At 46.5% G+C, this 24,033-nt stretch overlaps 1 protein-coding gene across 9 annotated transcripts in view; it reads right to left on the reverse strand.

The window, feature by feature from the left end:
• The window catches only part of SPECC1 (sperm antigen with calponin homology and coiled-coil domains 1), a 221,990-nt gene extending 199,703 nt beyond the window's left edge, over positions 1-22,287 (reverse strand). For 5 of the 9 annotated variants that reach the window (XR_006608242.1, XM_045085435.1, XM_013049626.2 and 2 more), the window contains exon 1: positions 21,508-21,654. The gene's annotated coding sequence lies outside the window, so the exon portion shown is untranslated. Of the gene's footprint in view, positions 1-21,507; positions 21,655-22,181 lie in introns of those variants that run through there. The other 4 variants (XM_004779883.3, XM_045085438.1, XM_045085439.1 and 1 more) reach the window with 2 other exon arrangements.
• Positions 22,288-24,033: the final 1,746 nt, after the last annotated feature.

The following is a 24,033-nucleotide window of genomic DNA, read 5'->3' on the forward strand; positions in this document are numbered from 1 at the left end:
AGTTAGTAACATTAAATAAATAGATGGGCTCTGGCCAAGTACAGGGAGGTTTTTTTGTTGTTTTTAAGATTTCCATTGTTAATTCCCTGATTTCTGCAAACCCTTCTAACCCATCTCAAAGGATCAAGCTGATGAAGGCATTATAATTAGATCTAGGAGCCCACTCCTGCAGGGGTGGGAAGAGAGCCTTCCCGGGGTCTTTTCTTTAAATTCTCCAAACATTTTATGCTCTTACCAAGCTTCTTTCCTTTACAGAAGAGAGTGAGACTTATACTTAGACCGTAACTCATAAATTATATGGCATTAAGTAGAAACAGGAGAGAGGAGGGAGGGGCGGAGGAGGGAAATGGTAACAGCTATTTTAGGAATACGATTAGGTGTCTGGTCCTGGGGGAACATCAGAGCCCATGCACAGGCCTCCCGCTCCCTCCAAACACGTTCCCCAGCTCCTTCACTGCTGCCCTCGGAACCTGTAGTGGAACGGTTGCTTGAGGGCCTCAGACCTCTGACCCTTTTAAGGCAAGAGAACACAAGGGCGATGGGGAACCCATTCTTGCCGATCGTGTAATAACAAGTGTCTGGGAGTGGGAGGGCCACGGAGGTCTTGACTACAAGCACAATAAGCTCCAGGAAGTGGAAAGCTAAGGCATTCAAGTCTGAGAACTAACAAAATATGAATGTTCACATAGCTCAATCACCAGGGGACTCGGCAGGAAACAGAACCCAAGTGAACAACAGGCTGAAAATATCTAGCTTGAGCCTTTCAGAGCATGTGCTGCCTTTGCTCTTGACCTCGTCCACAGGAGGTCGCAAACTGGGGTGGGTGGTTCTGCCACCCAGGGCCTTTGGCAGCGTATGGAGACCGTGCTGGTTGTCACAACTTGGGGTGTGCTACTGGGTAGACCTGGAGATGCTGTTGGACATCCTACAAGCCAAAGGGCGGCCCCGACAATGAAGAAGGGTCTGGCCTATAATGTCAGTAGTCAAGGTTGAGAGACAGTTCTAGAGGAAGAAGAAGAGTCCTTGGGTGCTGGTTCTTAGTCGGGCACCTGGTTCATTTCCCATCCAACACGGCACCGTTAATGCCGAGAATCTGTTTGGGGAGCAGCTGAGGGAATCCCAGAATTCAGCTGGAGGCCACAGGAAACTCTTCCAAATTTATTATTTCCTGTGGTCTGGAGAGGAGAACTCATCCCATTTGCCTTAGATCCCTTCCCGATAAGTAAGGAAAAGAATAGCTCTCCATGCGGTCTCAGAAGAAAAATGGCAAACTATAATTTATCTCATCAGCAGAAGTCATTTAAAGGAAACAAGTACCAGGAAATGATAAAACAAAATCTAAACAGAAAAGAACATCTGTACGTCGCTAACCACACCATCTCAAACCTGAAAAAAACAAACAATCCATGTCAAAAATGGAGGGAGAACTTGTAGCAACGATGAGATGTTGCCACAAGGCAGAGCTCCATAGCATCTAGGGTGTGATCTGGGATAAGGAACTGAGGAGTCGGGTCACTGAATATGAAATCAGACCTGAGAAAGAGGCTGTAATCTGGGAGCTATATTGAGACGGGCAAGACCTCAGAATCACTGCCCCAGGCCATCCTGCTGTCTCCAAAGCTAAACCAAGAAGGCAACATCCCAAGCAGTGGATGGCCACTAATTAGTAGTTATTTCCTTACCTATAATGTGGCTTCACATCAAAGCATTTAAAGTGCATGAGCCAAGGCAGGAGAAAAGGAGATGGAAATAAAATACTTCCAAGAGCTCTTTCTGTAGAAATAGTTTTAAAAGAGCTATCGAAGGGTAACTAAGAATAAAAACTGTAATGCAGTGCCAGGACCATTCAGTAGGGAAGGGCAGGCAGTCTTTTCAACAAATGGTGCTGGGAAAACTGGCTATCCACAATCAAAAGAACGAATTTGGAGCCTTAGCTTGCGCCATAAACAAAAGTTAGCTCAAAAGCAGATCAAAGACCTAAATGCAAGCATTAAAATTGTAAAACGCTTAGAAGAAAACAAAGGGGAAAACCTTTGTGACGTCGATTTGACAATGGGTTGTTTGATATGACACCGAAAGCACAGGCAACCAAAGAAGAAAATAGATAAATTGGACTACGTCAAAATTAAAAACCTTTGTGCATCAAAGGACACAATTGACAGAAAAAAAAAAAAAAAAAAAAAAAAAAAAAAAATTCATGGAATGGGAGAAGATACCTGCAAATCATTTTTCTGGTAAGGGGGTCTGCTGTGGATTGAACAATGTCCCCCACACCCCTATATTCATATGCTGAAATCCTAGCCCCCAATGTTATTGTATGTGGAGACAGGGCTTTTAGGAGACAAAATTAAATGAGGTCATAAATGAGGGCGGGATCCTAATTTGACAGGATTGGTGGCCTTGGAATCAAAGAGAGATCTTAGGAGGACCAAGTGAGAAGGCAGCCATCTATGAGCCCGGAAAGAGCCCTCAGCCAGCGCCCTGGTCTTGGACTTCCCAGCCCCCAGAACTGTGAGAAATAAACATCTGTTGTTTAAGCCACTGAGTCTCTGCTTTTGGTTATGGCAGCCTGAGCAGACGAAGAAAGGGTTAATACCCAGGATGTATAAAGAACTCCCAACAACTCAAAGAAAGCAAACATGATTTGAAATGGACGAAGAACTTGAATAGACATTTCTCCAAAGAAGATACACACATGGGCAGCAAGGACATGAAAAGGGGCTCCACAGGACTAATCGTTAGGTAAGTGGAAATGACAACCACAATGAGATACGCACATCCAACCCACCAGGATGGCTATTCTGCACAGCAACAACAACCACAACAAAACGACAAGTGTTGGTGAGGATGTAGAGAAACTGGAACGCTGGTGTACTATTGCTGCGAATATAAAATGGTGCACCCCCTCTGGAAAACAGTATGGGAGTTCCTCAAAAAAAAAAAAAACCCTCCGGGCGCCTGGGTGGCTCAGTGTGTTAAGCCGCTGCCTTTGGCTCAGGTCATGATCTCAGGGTCCTGGGATCGAGTCCCGCATCGGGCTCTCTGCTCAGCAGGAAGCCTGCTTCCCTTCCTCTCTCTCTGCCTGCCTCTGCCTACTTGTGATCTCTCTCTGTCAAATAAATAAATAAAATCTTTAAAAAAAAAAAAACCTTCCAAAATAGGGTTATCACAGGTGGTAAGCCCACTTCTAGATATATGCCCAAATAATGGAAAGCAGAATCTCAAAAATATACTTTCCCTCTACGGTCTTAGCAGCATTAGTCACCACAGCCAAAGAGAGAAGTAACCCAAGCATCTACTGATGGATGAACGAATAAACAAAATGTGGCATATGCATCCAGTGGGACAGGAGTCAGCCCTAAAAAGAAAGGAAATGAGATACGTGCCACGACACGGATGAACCCTGAGGACGTGATGCTAAGTGAAATGAACCAGCTAGAAAAAAACAAATTCCATACGTGGGATTCCGCTTCTATAAAATAGTCAAGTTTGTTGAGACAGAAAGTAAAATGGTGGTTGCCAGAGGCTGGGGGGAGGGTGGCATGGAGGTTACTGTCTCATAGGTCTAGAATTCCAGTTTTATAAGGGGACTACAGATCTGTGGTGGAATGGTGCACACTATTACAAGTGTACTTAATGCCATGGAATTATCCGCTTAAAAACGGTTGCAATGGTAAATTTCATATTATGTGTGTTTTACCACCATTTTTAATTTTTTTTAATTTTTTAAATTTTTTAAAAGATTTTATTTATTTATTTGACAGACAGAGATCACAAGTAGGCAGAGAGGCAGGCAGAGAGGGGGGGGGGGACCAGGCTCCCTGCCAAGCAGAGAGCCTGATTTGGGGCTTGATCCCAGGACCCTGGGATCATGACCTGAGCCGAAGGCAGAGGCTTTAACCCACTGAGCCACCCAGATGCCCCAAATACCACCATTTTTTAAAAATGTGGTTAAGAAAACAGACAATAAGAGTGTAGGAGGAAACTGGAGACTTTCCAATCCCTTTAGGTGGAAGCTTCATGGGCCATGTCATTTATTTGGTCCCAGGTTCTGGGCTCTGGCTGGGACACCAGCTGGGACGATGAGGAGGGCTCAGAAAAGAACCGTTTTCAAGGCTGTGGGCAGGCTTTGGTGGAGCAACAAGAGGAGGTTAGGACCGTTATCACCCCGAGGCCTGCAGGACTCAAGGGAGGAAGTAGATGAGACCCAGGGAGACTGAAAGACAGAAACTGTGGCCTTCGGTAGAGAAATGCAACCAAGCCATGGAGACTCGTTGAGGAGAGGGCTGGGGGAAGAAGTGCCTCCTGTTCATCCTTTAGCGCTCTCTCCAGTCTGTGGCTCTCTGCTCTCATTGGAGGAGAGAGACCAAGACGAGATGTGTGGGGCCAACAGAGGAAGCTCAGGACACCGGTTGTGCCCCCTTGGCCCGGCCAACTTCAATGCTGCCTTCTGAAGTGAGGTCAATTATCTCTCCTCTAGAAACTTCTCCCAGTCCAGGGGGCCTCACCAGGGCTCTGAGACTTGTCTGCTGACTTACCTGCTACGAGGCTGGCCTGTGAGCCCTTCCCAGGGGGCAACCTCCTTGCCTTTGCCCAAGCATGGCCAAACTGCAGCACAGTGTTACAGCATAGACCCTGACTAGCCGGCTTCCCCCCCCCCCCCCCCCGACTTCCCCTTTTTATTATCAGCACAAACTTTGGCTTGCTCTCCCTGACCCAAAACCTCAGTGACATTGTGGGCTCTTCCCTGGGGTTCGTGTTTCTCTAGCCGGCAGCTGCCCAGGCTGGGAGATGGGATTCCTGCCCCATTTCCTGAGAGAAGCCTGCCTTTTTCTTCAACGCAGACTTCCCTAGGGAAAGTTCCTCGTCCCTGGATTCCTGACAGACTTCCCAAAGTTCTGCTGGGATCATCACTTCCTGCTCAAAACCCTTCGTCTTAACTTATTTTTAAGCTAACATTTATCAACACCGACTATGTGCCAGGCATGACATTCAGCTATCGCTAGAGATGACTTTCTCTAGTGCTGATGGCCCCGTGGCAGCTGTTGTCACCCACGCTGTACAGTCAGTGACGAGTGAGGCTGTGAAGTCTGCTAACTTCCCCAGTGTGGACCCAGGCAGTGCCCCTTCTGGCTGGGCACCCAGGCCTGGGTTCATGGCTCCTCCTTCTTCCAATTTAAGGGACAACCCAACAGGGCTTGGCCAAGCCCCCCTTCCACTTACCCTGATCTTCTCCACTTGGCCAGAGGGCTCATGGTTCTCATCCGCTTGGCCAGAGGGCTCATGGTTCTTATCTTGGGGCATTCACCTCGAGACCTCCCTCTATGAATGTTCGATCCCCTTTCTAAACTTCCAGAAAACTTTGCGGCTCCCTTTCAGCACTTCCATATCCTGTCCATGATCTGCTCTCACCTGAGCCATCCTGGTCTCTCACCTGGAGGCTTCAACAGTACCCCCCATCCAGGCTCTTGGCCACCAGGCCTGGCCCACCTCAGTCACGAAGCTCTGACCTGCTCCGACCCACAGATGGCTTCCAGCTCCTTGAACGTGACCAGGGAGTTCCCAACAAAGAACTCTGAACTCTCTGCTCCCTCCACTTGGCTGGTTTTCCCAACTCTTCACATGGTGGGCTCCCTTCCACTCAGTTGGTCTGTACTCAAGAGCACTGCCTCTTAGGAGGTTTTCGTTCCATTCTCTTGAGTAGCTCTCCCACTACATGCCACACCCCTCCCCACCCCATCCATTTCTTCCGAGCCTTCCTCACCAAACTAGGACTGTCACGGTCATTGATCATCTGCCTTCCTCTGCCACTATGGAAGCTCAGTGCCAAGGGGGTTTTACCATCCTTGTTCATCACGGGGTCTGCAGCCTTTACACTGGGGGGCATGTGGCTGGTGCTCAATAAACACTCACTAAAGGATACTGAAGCTTTAGTGAGCTTCTGTATCTTTCTGACTTTCACTGAAGAAATGGGTGCTGGCATCTCCCTGCCTGTCCCTCATTGGGTAGCACAAGGCCTAGCAAATGGGTATCATTCACTGAGTACATGCTGAATTAATGGGCAAATACAAGACAGAATTATAAAGCAATGACATGCTTTTTCCATATACACGAGTTTTTAAACCGGTGGGAAAGAAATCCAATCCCAAAATTGCTTTCAGGTTGAGAACCCCACTGACACGGCTATAATGCCTCCTAGCATCATTACCTTGAAAATATTATTCACGTTGATGTGTAAGCATGAGCATTATAAAAATTCATCTCAATCACTTAGAACATGCTGGAGAAATAATTCCTAAGATTATTCAATACCAAATCTCTAAAATCACCTATCCCGTCATCTCATTTCCTGGACTTATTCCTGAAAGTTAGCCTTTTAAAATTTTTGGTATGCATCCTAGTTTTACAGTAATAGAGAAACAATCCTTTCCATTTTTATGGTTTAAGATTTCAGATGTCTTAACTGAAACATAAAAATAAATGAAATTATATTAGATGCCTTAGTGGTAGCCAGAAGTAACCACAGACTTAGGGACCCAATCATTTAAAGGATCAAGTCTAGGTATCTCGTCTCTTATCCAACCTCTTTTTGTATCTTTGTTCCTGAGTGGGGCCCCTAAGGCAGGTGGGACAAGGGGTGAGGCCCCGTGATGTCTGGGACACAGCTCCCAAGGCAACAGGCAGGCCAGCTCTGACTCATTCTGTTCTACTTCCTCTAGGAACAATGCAAGGACCTCAGGGCACACTGCCCCACCCACCCAGCAGAATCCTGTGCCCTCCACCAACACACCTCAGTGCACCTGCCCTACCATGACCCGGGAGGGGGGAGGGCACCAAGCCACTACATATATTACAAATGCGACTCAACAAGAGAAACCACAGAGGGTCGTCTCATGTGTCCCCTTGCTAAGAAAGTGGCTTACCCATCCAAGAGTTGTGGTAGAGGCATCCCACCCACACCCCACTTCTGATTCAGAGGCAAGAGCACTCGGGGCAGTAGTTCCTCCTCCACATCACCGTCCCCCATGGTGGGAGCAAGCTCTCCAGCCAGCGAGGTCTGTGAGTGAGGCAACAGGACTTCCTCAAGGGGTTCGTTCCCCCTTCAGGGCTTTAATCGTGACCACTGAATTTCTCTACCTCTTGGAAGTTGTGTGTTCGGCTCTCCTCATTTCTCTCTACTCATCTGCATCTCTCGTCGGAGACGGGGTGCCCACAGGAGACCAAGGGAGGGGAGTCTCCTGATGAGGGCCCAAGCCACCGTGTGTGTTTGTGTTTGGCGGGGAGACAACTGAGCCAAAAACCAAAGTAAATTTTGAACTTGGCCAAGTAAAGACTATATATAGAGGGGGAAAATAAGACTGGATCTGGTTTCTCGCTCAACGATGGTGGTCTTCTCCTCTGACGTGGACAGAGTCTTCATGGCTGCTGACAGACCCAAAAAGGACACCCAACAGGTAGAAGTGCATCTTCTAGGATGATGACTTTATTCTGAGAAGGTAGCCCTATGTCATGAGAGCTTACAGAGTTCAGAAGAGCAAGGTCTCCACTGGACCCCAACCACGCGGAAGGCTGGGGCCCAGCAGGGGTGGCTTGTCAGGAGGCCGGTGAGGGAGGGCCCCCTGGCAGTCCCTGACACCCCTCTAGGGATGAGGGATGAGGGAGACAGGCAGGAATTGGACCATTAAAGCAACACGGAAATTCTGAGGTCTGCCACTGTATGGAGTATTTGGGGGATGTAGTGAATTCTTGGCTGTCTGGTACCTCCCAACTACAAAAAAACCCAAAAAACAAAAAACCCATGGTGGTGGCAGGGACCAGTGGTAGCAGCAGAGGGGTAACGGTGTGGCCCCAGGAGCTGTGGCAAGGTACCCATAGCATGGCAGGTAGTGAGGGAGGTCTTGCAGGCAGCCGGCATCCCGGGGAAAGTGCGCTGGCCCTGGGGTGGAGGAGGGAGAAGGGAGAGGCTGGGCAGCAGCTGAACCTCAAAGAAGTCTGGGTGCCCTTCTGGGGGCCACTGGCAAGAAATGAGGGAAAGACAGAAATTTTCTAGAGCTTGCACAGGTTCCAAAGGGGCAAGGAGCTAACTCTTGCCTGCACTGTCACCCCAGTTACCCCCGAGTCCTGGTGGACACCCTCTCTGAGTAACAGGCAGAGTCTGTCCCTTCGCAGAGGCTCTGCGAGGCTGTCACTCAGCTGGATTTCCTTATTGTTACTGGATTAAGTTAAATCACTGAATGCAGCTGATTGCTTGCTTTCGCATTCCTGAAATACTCTTTTCGAACCCACGGGCTTCAGCTATCTTCCCATAATGCCAGCTGGCTAATGAAAGCCACCGCTGTGCTTTGAAGGGTTAATTTATTCAGGCCTGGAATATGCTCTCTTTTTCCCCAGCATGACATGCTTCTGGTATTGTGTTTGAAATAAGTACAATGGCCGTGAATATGAGGGATCATGCTGCCGCCTGCTCCTGGGATCACCCTGTCATTACGTGTCCCTTGCGCGAGTCCCAGGAGGAAATCTACGCGGAGCATCACCGCAGCCAAGGCCCCTGGCTCTGTCCCTAGGGTGAGAGCTGGAGACAGTTAGGGGAGGTCACCACAGCTGCCCCTGAAGGAAGGGCTTTGTGCTACAGTTGTGTTCAGGGAAGAAAGACCATCCCCGTCCCTCAAAAAGCATAGCATGAGCCAAATGGTAACGTGGCCCCCCGCCTTCTCTTTGTTTCAGAGTAAGGCACAGTTCGTGCTCTGCCCACTCCGTGCTCTGCCCACTCCTTCGAGGTGCCTAGTGCTCAGACCCAGCGTGGCGATGGCTGCTGGCTATGGATCGTCTGTTCTCCAGGCCTCCCCAAGGCCACTCCACGCCCAGACCAGTGGGCTGCCTGCCCCGGATCCCACTCTCAGCCCAACTCTGACAGTCCTTCTAAAACCCAGCTTCCGGCCCCTTGTCCAGCAAATAGTCCTGCTTCCCCAGCACAGTGAGAGTCCACAGCACCCCTTATGTGAGCTTCACATTCTGTTGACTTTCTCCCCCATGCCCAGTTCCCCAGCCTAGATGACACTCGAGCAAAAGACTCTTTCCTATGCCTCTGTGATCCCCCGGTTCTGGGCCCAGGGTTTGGCCCATAATAACTGCTGGTTAAAGATGAACCATGACCTAAATATGAAACCCAAGCAGAACTAGAAAAGTACTAGAGGAAAAGAGGAGAGAATCTTTGTGATGTTATGTTCAGCAAAGATTTCCTAGATACAACACTAAAAGCATGATCCATAAGATAAATGAAAAAAAAAAAAAACCTGATAAGTTAAACTTCACCACAATTTAAAACTTCACCTCTTCCAAAGACATTATCAAGAAAATGAAAAGACGAGCCACAGATTAGAAGAAAAGCATCTGCAGAACACACACACACACACACACAAAATGAAGGACTTGATTCCTGAATTTATGAAAAACTTGCCCAACTCAACAGTAACAAAACACAGAACTCAACAAAAACATGGGCAAAGATTTCAACATTTTACCAAAGAAGCTATTTTTGGAATGGGAAAAGAGCACATGAAAAGATGCTCAACACCATTAGTCATTAAGTAAATGCAAAATGAAACCACAAGGAGATACTACTACACACCTAGAAGAATGGCTAGAAAGTAAATAATGCAATAAAAACTGTATCAAGTACTAGCAAGGATTTGGAGCAACTGGAACTCTCATTCATTGCTGGCAGAAATGCAAAATGGTACAGATTCTTTGCAAAACAGTGTAGTCATTTCTTATAAAATTAAATCTGCACTTAGACAATTTAGTGGTCCCACTCCTCAGCATTTATCCAAGAGAAATAAAGACTTGTGTTCACACAAACATTTGTAATATGAATGTTCAAAATGGCCTGGTTCAGGCGCCTGGGTGGCTCAGTGGTTTAAGCCTCTGCCTTCAGCTCAGGTCATGATCTCAGGGTCCTGGGATCGAGCCCCACATCGGGCTCTCTGCTCAGCAGGGAGCCTGCTTCCCTTCCTCTCTCTCTGCCTGCCTCTCTGCCTACTTGTGATCTCTCTCTGTCTATCAAATAGGTCAATAAAAAAAATCTTAAAAAAAAATGGCCTGGTTCATAATAGTGAGAATTTGAAATAACCTGCCTGTCCTTCAGTGGTGAGTGGATAAGCTGTGGTATGTCCATGTACTGAATGACATGCACAAAGAAAAAAAAAAAAGGAAGAATTATAAATTCATTATGCTAAGTGAAAGAAGCCAAGCTTAAAAGGTTACTACTGTATGATTCCTTTTATGTGACATTCTGGAAAAGGCATCTCTACAGGGATAGAAAACAGAGCAGTGGTTATCATGGCCTGAGAACTCACACTATATCCTCTTCAGGGGGCTGTTCATCTACATTCTTTTTTTTTTTTTTTAAGATTTTATTTATTTATTTGACAGACAGAGATCACAAGTAGGCAGAGAGGCAGGCAGAGAGAGAGAGAAAGGGAAGCAGGCTCCCTGTGGAGCAGAGAGCCCGATGCGGGGCTCGATCCCAGGACACTGAGATCACGACCTGAGCTGAAGGCAGTGGCTTAACCCACTGAGCCATCCAGGCGCCCCCATCTACATTCTTTATTAAACCTTTCATAAGGAGCTGGTAAAAGTCCATAAATGTTTTTCTGAGTTCTGTGAGCCGCTCTAGCAAATTAACTGAACCTGAGGAGGGGGTTGTGGGAACCTCCAAGCTGGACTTGTGATTGGCCTGAACTGGGAGTGAGGGAGGGATGGGGGCAGACTTCTGGGACTGAGGTCTTAACCTGCACGATGTGATGCTATCTCCAGGAAAAGAGTATCAGAATTAATTGTTCAGTGTTTTAGAAAGCACACATCAGAGGGGCTGACGATAAAGCAGTAGAAGGAAATTTTGGGGGTGAGAGAAGGGTTGTAAGTCCTGATTGTGGCAGTGGCTACACGTGTATTTGTTAAAGCTCAAGTGAGCTGAATGAATGTAATCGAAGGCTCCCCTTGTGCTGGGCCATGCCTACCTTGCCAACCTTATGCTATCCAAGCTCCAGTCAAGGTGGCTTTCCAGGCCCTCAGCAGCATGCACCTTGCCCACCTCCCAGCCTTTCTTCTTGTTTTCTTTCTGTTCCCTCTGCCAGGTCTGCTTTTCCTACCCTCAACCCCCTTAGGCACAAATCTTACCCATCCTTCAAGACCCAGATCAGATGTTACCTTTTCCTGTAACCGTATTTGACAACTGCCTCCTGACACGCACAAAAAGATGGAAATTATTTCATGTACCTCTAAATTCCAAGCACTTTATGTGTGTGCCTCTTACATTATCAATGCTGTTTATGTATGATCGTGTGTGTCAATATCACTTATCTCTAACTAATTTTAAGTGCCAAGTTTGAATCGCTTTTGCAATTATGCACGGTGTCTAGATTGATGCCTTTTGGTGAATTAGTGAAAAAAATCAATGGCGAGGGTGACCTGTGGCAGGTAAAGTTGATGTGATCAACACCCAGGAAGGATAATATCCAGAATAATACCCAGGCCTCTCAGTGATGAGCCAACAGGACTGGTGAGATTATAACTCCATGGGTACTATTTGCACAAGAGTCACAAGGCTGATCAAAATTACCTTCAAGGCTGGTTAAAAGCACACATGCATGGGGTCCTGACTCAACCCACCAAAGTTGAGTCCTGCTTATCAATTTTTAATGAGCTCCCAGTGTGACTCTGATCAGTCAAGCCTGGAACTTAACCTTCCTAAATGGTCAGAAGGCCAAAGACTCACCTACAGGTGGATGATTAAAAAATGCAGCTCTTGAAGATCTGGTCCCATAAACATAGAGGTACCACTGCCACACACACACACACACACACACACACACACACACAGGTGTGAAGAGATCATCAAACTAATACATCCCATACCTATCAATAAAAAGGAATGAATGACACACACACAGAATGACGAGGAGGAATCTCAAAAGCATTGTCTTGAATCAAAGAACTGGACACCAAGCACTACATAGTGTGTGGTTCCACGGATGTGAAATGCTAGAAACACCGAAAATAACGTAAGGTGATAGAAAGCTGGTCGGCGTTTGCTGGGTGCCACGGGGTTGGGATAGGGTTGGAACCCGGACTTCCTGTAAAGGGCCACAAAGGGAATTTTGCGAGTGACGGGAAGGCTCCATATCTTTTTTTTTTTTTTGTAAATATATTTTATGAGTGCTTCTTTTATATATATATATGTTTATGTATTCATTTAACAGAGAGAGAGATCACAAGCAGGCAGAGAGAAAGGCAGAGAGAGAGGGGGAAGCAGGCTTCCCACCGAACGGAGAGCCCGATGCGGGGCTCGATCCCAGGATCCTGAGATCACGACCCGAGCCAGAGGCAGAGGCTTAACCCACTGAGCCACCCAGGTGCCCTGAAGGCTCCATATCTTGATTGTAGTGGCGGTCCCATGGGTGTGCTCATTTAGCCCAAGTCATCAAATCGCACATTCAAAACGGGATCATTTGCCGAGACTCAGAATCTAGGGACCCAGTGATGGCCCTCTCACTGTCCTTGGTTAGTCACCAAGTTCTGCCCCTCAGATTGCCAAAGCTCTCCAGGATCTTCTCCTGCCTCTTAGTTCCACACTTTGCATCTTCATGGGGATCGGAGGAATTACTCCTGGTTTCCCTACCTAGAGTCAGGCCACCGTCTGCCACCACGATGCTAGCAGGCTTTCTAAACCACAGCCTGCTCAAGTCCTTCCCCTTCCACCACCACCCCTTTCAGGAGAGAGCCCCAGTGCCACATGCCAGGCTTCCTGCACCCCCGTGCCCACCCCCGGCCCCACCTCGCCCACTCTCTCGCACGCCCACTGCAGACACTTGCTCCCACAATGGATGGCTTGCAGCTCCTTGGAAGCACCGCGGGCCCCTGCAACTCCCAGCCTTCCCACTCACCGTCCTTTCCGGGTGCGACACTCACCCCACTCCCTCAGCCTCTTAACTCCCATTCACCACGCCGAGCTCAGTGGAAGCGTCCCCTGACCTAGTAAGTTCCATTGGCTCCGCTTCCAGCGCTGGATCGGATGCCCCCTCCTTAAGCCTCAGCATCTGTCACACTGTGTCACATTGTCACAGCTGATCTAATTGTCTGTCTGTCCACTAAGGATGCAGGCTGGGCACCATGTTTTCAGCTCTGGATTGCCAGCATTGAGCACATCTCTGGCCCACAGAAGGAGCTCAGGAAGTGTTTCCAGGTGTTTCTAGTGAATGACCGACTGCTCGAGTGAATGAAGGAATGAATGAATGAGTACCAAAGGACAGAGTGTTAGAAGTCTGCCAAAGGGCTATGATGTGTGAGAACAGGGGAAATGAAAGGGCTACGAATGCTTGAGGACAAAGTGGTATTGGAGCCAGACTCTTGTTAGGAACTAAATGTGCCTCCCCCAATCCTGTGTTGAAGTCCTCACCCCCAGGACCTCACCCTGACTGTATCTGGAGACAGGACCTGTGAAGTGGTGACTGAGGCAAAAGGAGGTCGCTGGGGTGAGCCCTCTGGCCAGAGAGTGGTGTCCTTTCAAGAGGAGAAAACGGGGACACAGACACACACCGAGGGAAGACCGCATGAGGACACAGGGCAAACATGGCCATCCACAAGCCAAGGAGAGAGGCCTCAGAAAGAACCAACATGGCCGCCACCTATATCTCAGGCTTCTAGCCTCCAGAACTATGAGGAAATTAACCTCTGTGTTCAAGGCCCCGACTCTGGGACCCTTTGTGGCAGAAAGAGCATTCCAGGGACAAACAGAGCCAAAGGCAGGAAGGAGGACACAATCACGGGGTCGATGTTCTAGAGTGGTTTGGTTTGGCTGCAGGGGATAAGTGGTGTGGCAAGTAGAGCAAAACAGCCCTGGAAATAGGGTTGGCAGCAGACTGTGGAGGTCCCAAAAGCCAGGTTAAGGGGTGTCGCCTTTCCTCTGTAGCCCAGTGTGCCTCTTCCGTGTGTGACGGGGTCCGTGCCTGAAGGAGACAACGGGCTGGCGGGACCACGCATTCCCGAGGCAGTCCCTGTGGGGTTGGAAGCCAAGACCATTGTGTGTCCCAACTGGAGCACGTGAGCCACGGAGCTGCTGTGGTGGCTTTTGGGGACAGCAACCATTTGTTAATTTTTAAGTTCTATTTGTATTTTAACACATGAAACTCAGGACTGAACTGCAGCTCTTTCATGGAAAGGGCACTGATCAGAGCAACAAGTAAGGGGATTCTGCCAACTACAATGGCCATATGCATTGGCTGTATGGTCAAGATAGACCCCAAATCCGCTCGGATCTTGTTCTAACTTTTTTGCTCACCCCTATCTGTAGTGCTCCATTTGAAACAGTGACCATGTCCCATCACTTGTCTGCTTAAAGTCCTCCAGTGGGGCCCCATATCCCTTGGAATCTAATCCACAGCCCCTGCCTGCAGTCCCCACTCCCCCAGCCTTCTCTCCTGCTACTCCCCTTCATTCCCTGCCAGTCACTGCATTGGAATAGCAAAGTCAGGCCCCAAGGGATAGTGAATTCACTCCTTCACACAGTCAAATAGCTGGGGACTATTTCATTCATTTGTTCCCCTCAGCAAACCCTCTTGGAGCACCTACTGCCTCTCAGGGAGGCACGCCACACCGGGATGAGCAAACACAGACATAATTCCTGCTCACCGGGAGGTTCATGGTCTAGAGCAGGGGATGACCATATGGCTCCCAAAATAGAAGATCTCCACTGTGAAAGCTACTGTAGAGAGTCACAGTGTGCTCTCAGAGCTTATTGTGGGAGGGGGGTATGGCCAAGCCAGGGGGGACAGCCTGAGAAGGCTCCACGAGGAAAGATAAGAGGCACTAGCTAGGGGCAAAGGGGCAGAGGACATCCACAGGCAGCAGGAACAGTCAGGCAAGGGAAAGAGATGCCCTGGCAGGAGGTGGGGAGCAAGTGGTGAGGGACCCGAGGGGATGAGAGCAAGCAAGAGCCTCAAGACACCAGGCTGGACAGCAGGGCCTCGAGGAGGGCCTGGTGGTGGCCAAGGAGATCCCCACCCAGGTGCTCAGCAGCCCAAACCTATTCACACAAGCCACTGAGCACATCCCACTGCAGGCGGGCTCCTTCCAGCCAGCGAGGGCTCTAGGTAGCACTGGGGAAGCCAGGACTCCCGAAACCCTTGAAGCTCATCGGTGAGCCCGAGGACAGGTCCCCCCAGGCAGTGGGTACACTAGCGAAGTTCTCCAGCCCCCAGACTCAATGAAGACTTTTATTCACAACCCAGACCATCCCCCTAGGATCTTGACCTATATCTCCTGTAAAAATCCTCCCCAGCAGCTCTGCGGACTCTTTCCAGGGCGAGACGAGTTAGGCTCTCCTCATTAGGAGGTGGCCCCTTGTCGCAGCTCCAGGTGTGCCTCCAAGGGCTGTCTCGAAGGGTGACCCTCTGTCTCCCTGGCTGTCACGTGTCCCCAGTTCACCTCACCCTTGGGAGTATACAATAAATCACTGCTCTCCAGTCTCCTTCTCCCATCTGTTTCTTGCAGCGCCCTTGTCCTGAAATCTACTGGCTAACAAAGTCATCATAGACAAGAGTCCTTTTCTACTGGCTAAATATCTAAACCTAATACATGCTTCTTCCATGAACGGCATCCCTTTGTGATCAAAGCGACCTTGTTAGCCTTACGGACCAGGTGACAGAGTTCTGCCTTCGTTACCGGTAAATTTTCATTTCAGTTTGTAGAGTTGGCTTTATTTTGTTTTCGCGATTTCTCATTTACTCAAGGGAGTCAACAAGTTTCCTTTTAAAATATGTTAGTGATGTCAGTTTTAGGAAATTTGATAAGTAAGCCATGGCAGTTGGCTATGGCAAAAACGATGAGAAAAGGGAATTTGGAGGACTACAGTCTGAGGAATGGTGGTCCCAGTAAAAGGAGAAAGGAAACGGCAGGAGGAATGGAGAGAAGGAGACAGAATGGGAGAGCTGGAGTGATGGAACCATCACAGGCTTCCAAATGGCTGGATGTGGGAGGGGGTTGGGGGGGCAGTCCCCACCTGTGTTTTTCTTAGAATAGCCCCCTCTGCTTGCCCCCTCCTGAGCATCCCTCTAAATGGGCTCTCAGCTATTACTCTCCTTATCTGGTAGCTTCCTAGCAACGCTCATGACTGGGGATGAGTAATTGGTTAGTGGGTTTGCTGCTCCCACAGGGCTGGTGCCTTCCCTCTCCTGCTCACCGTTGTCTCCGCAGGGCCGCGTGCACCGCCTGGCTGGGACTAGGTGCTAGGTATCTTCTGGGCGAGTAACTAGATGAATGGCGATTATGAAGGTCAGATGAACCTTTTGAAAATACAGATAAAGGGGAGCGGCTGGGTGGCTCAGTCGGTTAAATGTCCGACTCTTGATTTCGGCTCAGGTTGTGATCTCAGGGTGGTGAGACTGAGCCCCATGTTGGGCTCCATGCTTGGCAGGGGGTCTGCTGGGGATTTTCTCTCTCCCTTTCCCTGTACCCCTTCCCCCATGCTCCCCCAAATAGATAAACCTTTAAAAATAAAATAAAATAAGAAATAAACAGGAACACAGGAAGGGGAGAGGCACAGTGTGTCTGGGGTAGTGTCTATGAGCCACCCAAGTGTGGACCCCCTGCAAACAGCAGGAAAACAGAGAGGGAAGCTGCTTAGAGGTCAGAGCTCAGCAATGAAGCCTCTCAGGTTGAGTTTTCTCAACAAGTTCCTTGCTTCTTTTCCTAAAACATAAGTTAAAACCTGTAAAGAATATGAAAACACTGCCACCCAAATGCTCACGCTTCCTAAAATTTGTCTTGTACTTTCCCAGTTGTAGACCTCTACACCTGGGGTTCTGCTCCCTAAAATTTTCTTGCCTATGGGCGTGGAACGATGCCTGTCTGTCTTCTATCTATCTTACACAAATAATACACAAATACAGACTTACAGAAAAATTCAAACATAGAAATATACAAAGCAAAAGGTGAGAGACCTTGCCCTTAATTCTACTTCCCATAGTAAACAGCTTGATATTATACACCCACTACTTTTTTAAGATGAATTTTTATATACATACAAATTTTAAAAATAGGCAATTTAAGTTTCTTATTTTTTTGAGAGAACAAGAGCACACATGCAAGTGGTGGGGGGGCAGAGGTGAGGGAGAGAGAATCTTAAGCAAGCTCCGGGCCCAGGGCCAAGCCCGATGATGGGTTTGATCTCACAATCCTGAGATCATGACCTGAGCCGAAATCAAGAGTCGGATTAGTAACTGACCAAGGCACCCAGGTGCCCTGAGAGTTCAGGTTTCTTAATATAAATAATGAAATTTTAAATGTAAATATGATCACACTTGTATATGCTTACTTGAAATTGTACAGAATTGTTCTGAGATACATTAAAGGTTATTTTACATTTTGGTAGATTTTGCAAAATTGCCATACAAAAAGCTTTATTAATTCTTGTTCCTTACACTTGTGACTGCCAATGCCCATCTTACATATGTTCTCTTTGACACCGGATAACCTATTTTCAATTTTTGCCAATCTGTTGCAAGGGCAATATTTCATTAGTATTTGAATTTGCATTTCCATGGTACTTACTGACATTGAACATGATAGAACTTGATATGTTTACTGATCAGCTATATTTCTTCTCCTACGAATTACTTATTTATAAAAATAAATATAACTTGCCTATTTATAAACTGTCCTTGCCTGGTTTTTCTTTACGTATTTGTCTTTTGCTAATTGATTCATGGGAATTCTTTATTTATAATGGGTAGTAATCCTCTGTGGTGTGTGTTTTGCATGTGTATCTTTGTTACTTGCCTATCTTTCAATGTACCAAGTTTCTTAACACATATTGAGTCAAATGTTCTTTCTCCATCTCCCAAGAAAGTGTGAAAGTTTGTCTTAACCCAAATAGAGAAAGAAGGACACATTTGATTCTACATAAGAAAATATATGATCTATATTTCTTAATACATATTATATAAAATACATACTGTACATTTGTGTGCATAAAATACATACATGTATGCATCAAATATTCTCTACACATATGTATATACATCAAATACTGTTTCCAGTGTTTTTTTTTTAATTTAGCTTTTGTTTCCTCACCCTAACAACCCACATAGTGGAAATTATCTATTACTATCCCCATTTTACAAATAATAAAACCAAGGGACACATAAGTTAGGACTTAGCAGCCTGCCTCCTGAGTCCACACTCGTAGTCAGTACTTCATGTTGACTCTACAACAACGTCGTCTGTATATATCACAAAAGCAACAAAAATTAATAAAATGTGGGGTGCCTAGGAGGCTCGATGGGTTAAGCCTCTGCCTTTGGCTCAGGTCATAGTCTCAGGGTCCTGGGATTGAGCCCTGCATCAGGCTCTCTGCTCAACAGGAAGCCTGCTCTCCACCCCCCTTCTCTCTCTGCCTGTCTCTCTGCCTACTTGTGATCTCTCTCTCTGTCAGATAAATAAATAAAATCTTTCCAAAAAATTAATACAATGAGATAATGGCACAGAAACAGCTGTTATAGATCAAACAGATAACACAGAAAAATCTTTTAACAGAAAAGCTGAGGAACTAGAGAACACAAAGATTTCTCATAAATGATGTTGGAAAAACTGTTTGGCATTATTTTAAGTCAGTTTGAGCCCACTTTTCACATCATCCACCCAAATACAAACTAGAAGGAAAAAAAAATCCCTTAAAAGAGGATAACAGGTCTCTAAGGTAAGAAGAATCAAGGGGGAAAAAAGGACAATTTGGACTATGTGAAAATGTTAAATGGTTGCATTTTTAAAAATTCGTTTTGAAAAGGTGACCAGTAGGCTGGGAAAAATAACTGACAAAAGTATGCCAAATAAATCTTATCAAAAAGATATATAAATTAGCAAAAAAAAAAAAAAAACCATTAAAATCCTAACAGATGAGCAATAGAGAAAATATAACTTATAAACCAATGTGAAAAAACAATTCAACTCAATTATATTAAAAGAAATGCAAAATTACAAAAAGCTTCTGTTTTGTCTATTTTTTAAAAAGATTTTTAGTTATTTATTGGGGGCGCCTGGGTGGCTCAGTGGGTTAAGCCGCTGCCTTCGGCTCAGGTCATGGTCCCAGGGTCCTGGGATCGAGCCCCACATCGGGCTCTCTGCTCAGTGGGGAGCCTGCTTCCCCCCTCTCTCTGCCTGCCTCTCTGTCAACTTGTGATCTCTCTCTCTGTCAAATAAATAAAAATCTTTAAAAAAAAAAAGATTTTTAGTTATTTATTGACAGACAGAGATCACAAGTAGGCAGAGAGGCAGGCAGAGAGAGAGAGAGGGAAGCAGGTTCCCCACTGAGCAGAGTGCCCGATGTGGGGCTCAATCCCAGAACCCTGGGATCATGACCTGGGCCAAAGGCAGAGACTTAACCCACTGAGCCACCCAGGTGCCCCTGTTTTGTCTATTTTTTAAAATGATACTGTCCTTGGTGAAATGGATGAAATCAAAGGGGGACCTCACACAGAGTGTTGATAGAGAGTAATTCAGCACTGTTAAAATAAATGTTCATGTCCCTTTTATCTAGTAATCCCATGTCTGAGAATCTACTCTACAGAAATGATCCAGAAACCTGGGGGAAATCATATGGACAATGTAGTTACTGAAGTTTTTTTTTAAAGATTTTATTTTTAAGTAATCTCTGCACTCAACGTGAGGATTGAACTCACAACCCCAGGATCAAGAGTCACATGCTTTACTGACTGAGCCAGCCAGGGGCCCCTGAAATATCGTTTATAATAGGAAGAAAACAAACAGCAAAAAAAGGGAAAACAACCCAATTTTCAAGAACAGGGAATATTAAGTAATTTATGAAACAATCACTGACCAGAACATTATACATTATTAAAAATAATCGTGACGCTAATAACTTTTAAAAAAAAAAACCCTACAATATAATATCCAGTTGTACAAGTAGAAAAAAATATAGAAATTTTAAGTTGTTTGAGGGTGTGGAATTGAGTCACTATTTTCCCTAATTTCTAAATTTACTGTGGATTTAGAAAGACCCAAGTCCCAATCCCAGCTGCGCCACTCCAATGAGTTATAAAAACCTTTCTATGCCTCGGTTTCCTTGCCTATAAAGTGAAAACCATAAATACAGCCACTTTGCAGGAGTGTTTTGAGAATCAAATGAGATAACTTGAGTGCTGTGCCTATCACCTAACAAAAATGTTATTTTTGTCACATGGCAAAGTGTAAACGTGTTTACGTGGGGGGCGGGGGGACTGAAATGAGGAAGCTACTTCACACATAGTGTCTGTTTCCACTTGAAAGTTTAGTATGGTTAGTTTCGTGCTCTCCCTACTTTTGTGGGTTTCTTCTGCTTAGACAACAATTACTTGTAAACCCACTTGGCGAAGGGAAGATTAAAGGAAGTGAAACATCTACTCTCCACTAGAACCCTGTAAAGACACATCGTCTGTGGAGCCCAGTAGTAAAGGAACAAAACGGAGCCATATTAGTGAGTCCTGCAGCAGAAACAGGGAATGGGTGTCTTTTTTTTCCTTTTGCAGTCTAACAAGGTGAGGAAAATCACATTGTTTGAGTAAACTTAAAACATCAACTTCCTTCATTACTGAGCTAAATATTTTGTCCTAATAAGACAGAGGAAAAAGGGAAAAACAAAAACAAATCCAAAAAACCCCGAAAAACTTCATTTCCAGAAAAACAGAATGGTGAAGAGACATTTCAAAGTAGCCTGTGCCTTTGGCTGGGGTGAGGACGGGGCTGGGGGGTAGGGGAGGGTTAGTGCAAAATACTGTCTAAACAGAAACCGTATAATAAGTAACTTCCTAGAAAAGCCTCTATCTTTGTCACATCTTTGAAGTTCTGCCATCTAGGCCTCATGAGCACAATGTTTGGCCCAGATATTAAGCTCTGGGACATTATCAGGCCCTCTGCAAGATGGGAGGGCACACTCCACAGTGCTCACCTTCAAGGGCAGAGGGCTCTAGAACTTTTCGGGGGCCTAAGAACCAGTCAAGTGGGTGGTTCTCTGTCCCACACTTGCTGAAAAGAATGCACAGAAGCAGCCCTATTCACTTTGGTTGTGAAAACAGACCTCCATAGCACTAATAATTAGTACCCACAGGGAGGATTTCTTTTCCCCCAGACTCTATATATTAAAGTCAGCATTAATGATCCTTACTGTGCAAGATGAAAAAAGTAACAGGCAGGGGAAAAAAAGGCTATTTTTTTCAAGATATCAAGAAGACGAGTTTCAAATTCATTTTTAGCCCCCCCAAAGCATGAATGTAGCATTCAATGATCTAGTCCATGAATCACATACACAAAAATGTATTAATCAGGCCTTAGTCATATCAGGGTTCACTGGGTATGTTAGACATTATACTTAAAGCAGAAGAACCTCTTCCCCCAGAGAGAGCTATTCTTCTAAGATTTTCCATCCCCATCTTAAATAATAACCAACTATGTACTTACTGCAAAGGCTCTGGCTTCTCGTGCCTCCGGGGAGCTGCTGACCTCAATCAGCAAGTCAGCCGCACTATTCTGGGGTTTGGTGCTGGCCGGGGAGGAAAACCACACTCAAGGGGCCCAGGCAGTGAGCATCTGAGCAAAGCTTCACTCAGGAAGCAGGCGGGCTCCAAGGCTTCTGACAGGCTCCCCCCACCCCACCCCTCCCTGCTCCCTCTCCCTCCCTCCCTCTCTCTCTCTCTCTCCCTCTCTCTCTCTCTCTCTCTCTCTCTCTCACACACACACACACACACACACACACACACTGCAAAATCACTTCTCTCCTACCGGATCCTGAATACTTAATTTGTACCTCTCTAAAACATAAGGATTTAAAAACATGGGCTGACTAGCATGTTGCTCTTTCAAACCTGAGATATCAAACAGAAGGGGAAAAAAAAAGAAAAGAAAAAAAAAGCTTGTCTGCCTTCAAAGGTGAGTTTGCCTCGAAGCCTCAGGGCCCCTCACTTGCCATAACCTGTGGGCTGTGGCATGTTCTAGGTGGGATGGGGAAGTCAGGCTAGCTCAGGAAACCTTTCAAAGCAGGCAGTTCTTGTGAGCTGAGTGAAAACGTTCTCAGAGATGAAGCACCTAAACCTCCAAGCCTCTGGTTGTTGGCTGAAATTCCCATTTTTTCATACCTAGTTTTGAATTCAGAGAATTCCAGAATTATGCGCACCCTCCTAAAACCTGAGGTCCACGTGTCCGGCTACTTTGGATGGTCTGCACATCCCAGTGACGATGAGCCGTGCCTGTAAAAACAGGGAAGGAATTCATGAAGGTAAACAAGCAACATGGGTCCTATCTGCTCTCCGCAAGAACTGTAGTCATCGGGGCTGAGCTTAGTCACTGCCACGAGGTGGAGGTTTATTGCGATTATACTAGATGAGTATAAGGGTGAGATTTAGCCAAGTATCTCTTACACGGCACGGGGGCTTTACTTAGGAAACAGCATGAGTCTGCAGAGCCTTGGGGACACTGAGTCCCCCCTCATATGCAGACTTTGCCTTTTTTTTTTTTTTTTAAGATTTTGTTTGTTTATTTGACAGACAGAGATCATAAGGAGGCAGAGAGGCTGGCAGAGAGAGGAGGAAGCAGACTCGCCGCGGAGCAGAGAGCCCGATGCAGGGCTCAATCCCAGGACCCTGGGATCATGACCCGAGCCGAAGGCAGAGGCTTCAACCCACTGAGCCACCCAAGCGCCCCAGACTTTGCCTTTCTAACAACAGATCACTAAGTAAGGGCCTGTGGCCATGCAGTTAAGAGCTGGCCTTCCCCTGTGGGCGCTGTTCTTACAAACGTGGCCCCATGCCATCCGGGCAAACACCTCTGCCTTTGGTGGCCTTCCCTCTTAAAGAAAGCAGGGGGCAATGAATGGGACCTGCTCTCTCTGGAGAATATACATCTTCCCAGGGCGGAGCAGGGGCAGGGGAATAAGGGGAGCTAATTCACCTGGGTGTCATCTCTCCCCTGCCCTAACCCCACCACTCGCTTAAGCAAAAGAACAAATTTATTGGCTTGACTAACTGGATAGTGTAAGGATGCATTCGAGCTGGCTTTCAGCCAGGAGACCGGGAGGTTCCAAAGTCATCAGGAACCTGTTTTCATCACCTTTCAGCTCTGTTTCCCCAAGTTCAATGCATTCAAACATGGTGCCTTGGGATGGGAAAGCCTTTTCCAGCAGCATTGCATGATTAGAAGCCTATGGCAATCAAGACCTCAGAAGACAGGCACTCCTCAGAGAAAATCCTCAGAGTGAGACCCTCTCCAGCCCCGTGGTAAGGGAGAGGGACCTGGGTGACTGACAGCCCCACTAGTTATAAGAAGAGCAGTTCCCAAAAGCAAAAAAAATGCTGGACTGGCAAAAAAATACAGGCTAGTGCGCTGGCTTAAGCCTGCCTTTCTTTCTTTCTTTCTCTTCTTTCTTTCTCTCTTTCTTTTTTAAGATTTTATTTATTTATTTGACAGACAGAGATCACAAGTAGGCAGAGAGATGGTGGGGACAGGCTCCCCACAGAGCAGAGAGCCCGATGTGGGGCTCGATCCCAGGACCCTGGGATCATGACCTGAGCCAAAGGCAGAGGCTTAACCCACTGAGGTACCCAGACACCTCTGGCTTAAGGCTTTCATGTGACTGCATCTTACCAATCAGACCGTAAATCTATTACCAGAAGGACATACACAAAGTGTTCAGGGTGGCTATTGTGTGTCATTTCTTTTTTAAATTCACACTGCATTTTCTAGATTTTCTAAAAATTAATAAAAAATTACTAAATTGTATAATAACACAATACATCTAAATAAGTTACTGTATGCTAAACAAGTTCTGCTTATGAGTGAAAATATGTATAGAATATCTATGAATAAATCTGGTAAGAAAATTGCAATCACAACCCCACCCCCAAATCGGTAACATTTTACTGAGTAACAAAATAGAGGACTGGATTGAAAAAAACATAACAATATACCATGATATTGATTCTGCACAAAATA

Source organism: Mustela putorius, unplaced genomic scaffold, assembly GCF_011764305.1.
Source record: "Mustela putorius furo isolate JIRA1106 unplaced genomic scaffold, ASM1176430v1.1 tig00000867_pilon_pilon_pilon, whole genome shotgun sequence".
Lineage (NCBI taxonomy): Eukaryota > Metazoa > Chordata > Mammalia > Carnivora > Mustelidae > Mustela > Mustela putorius.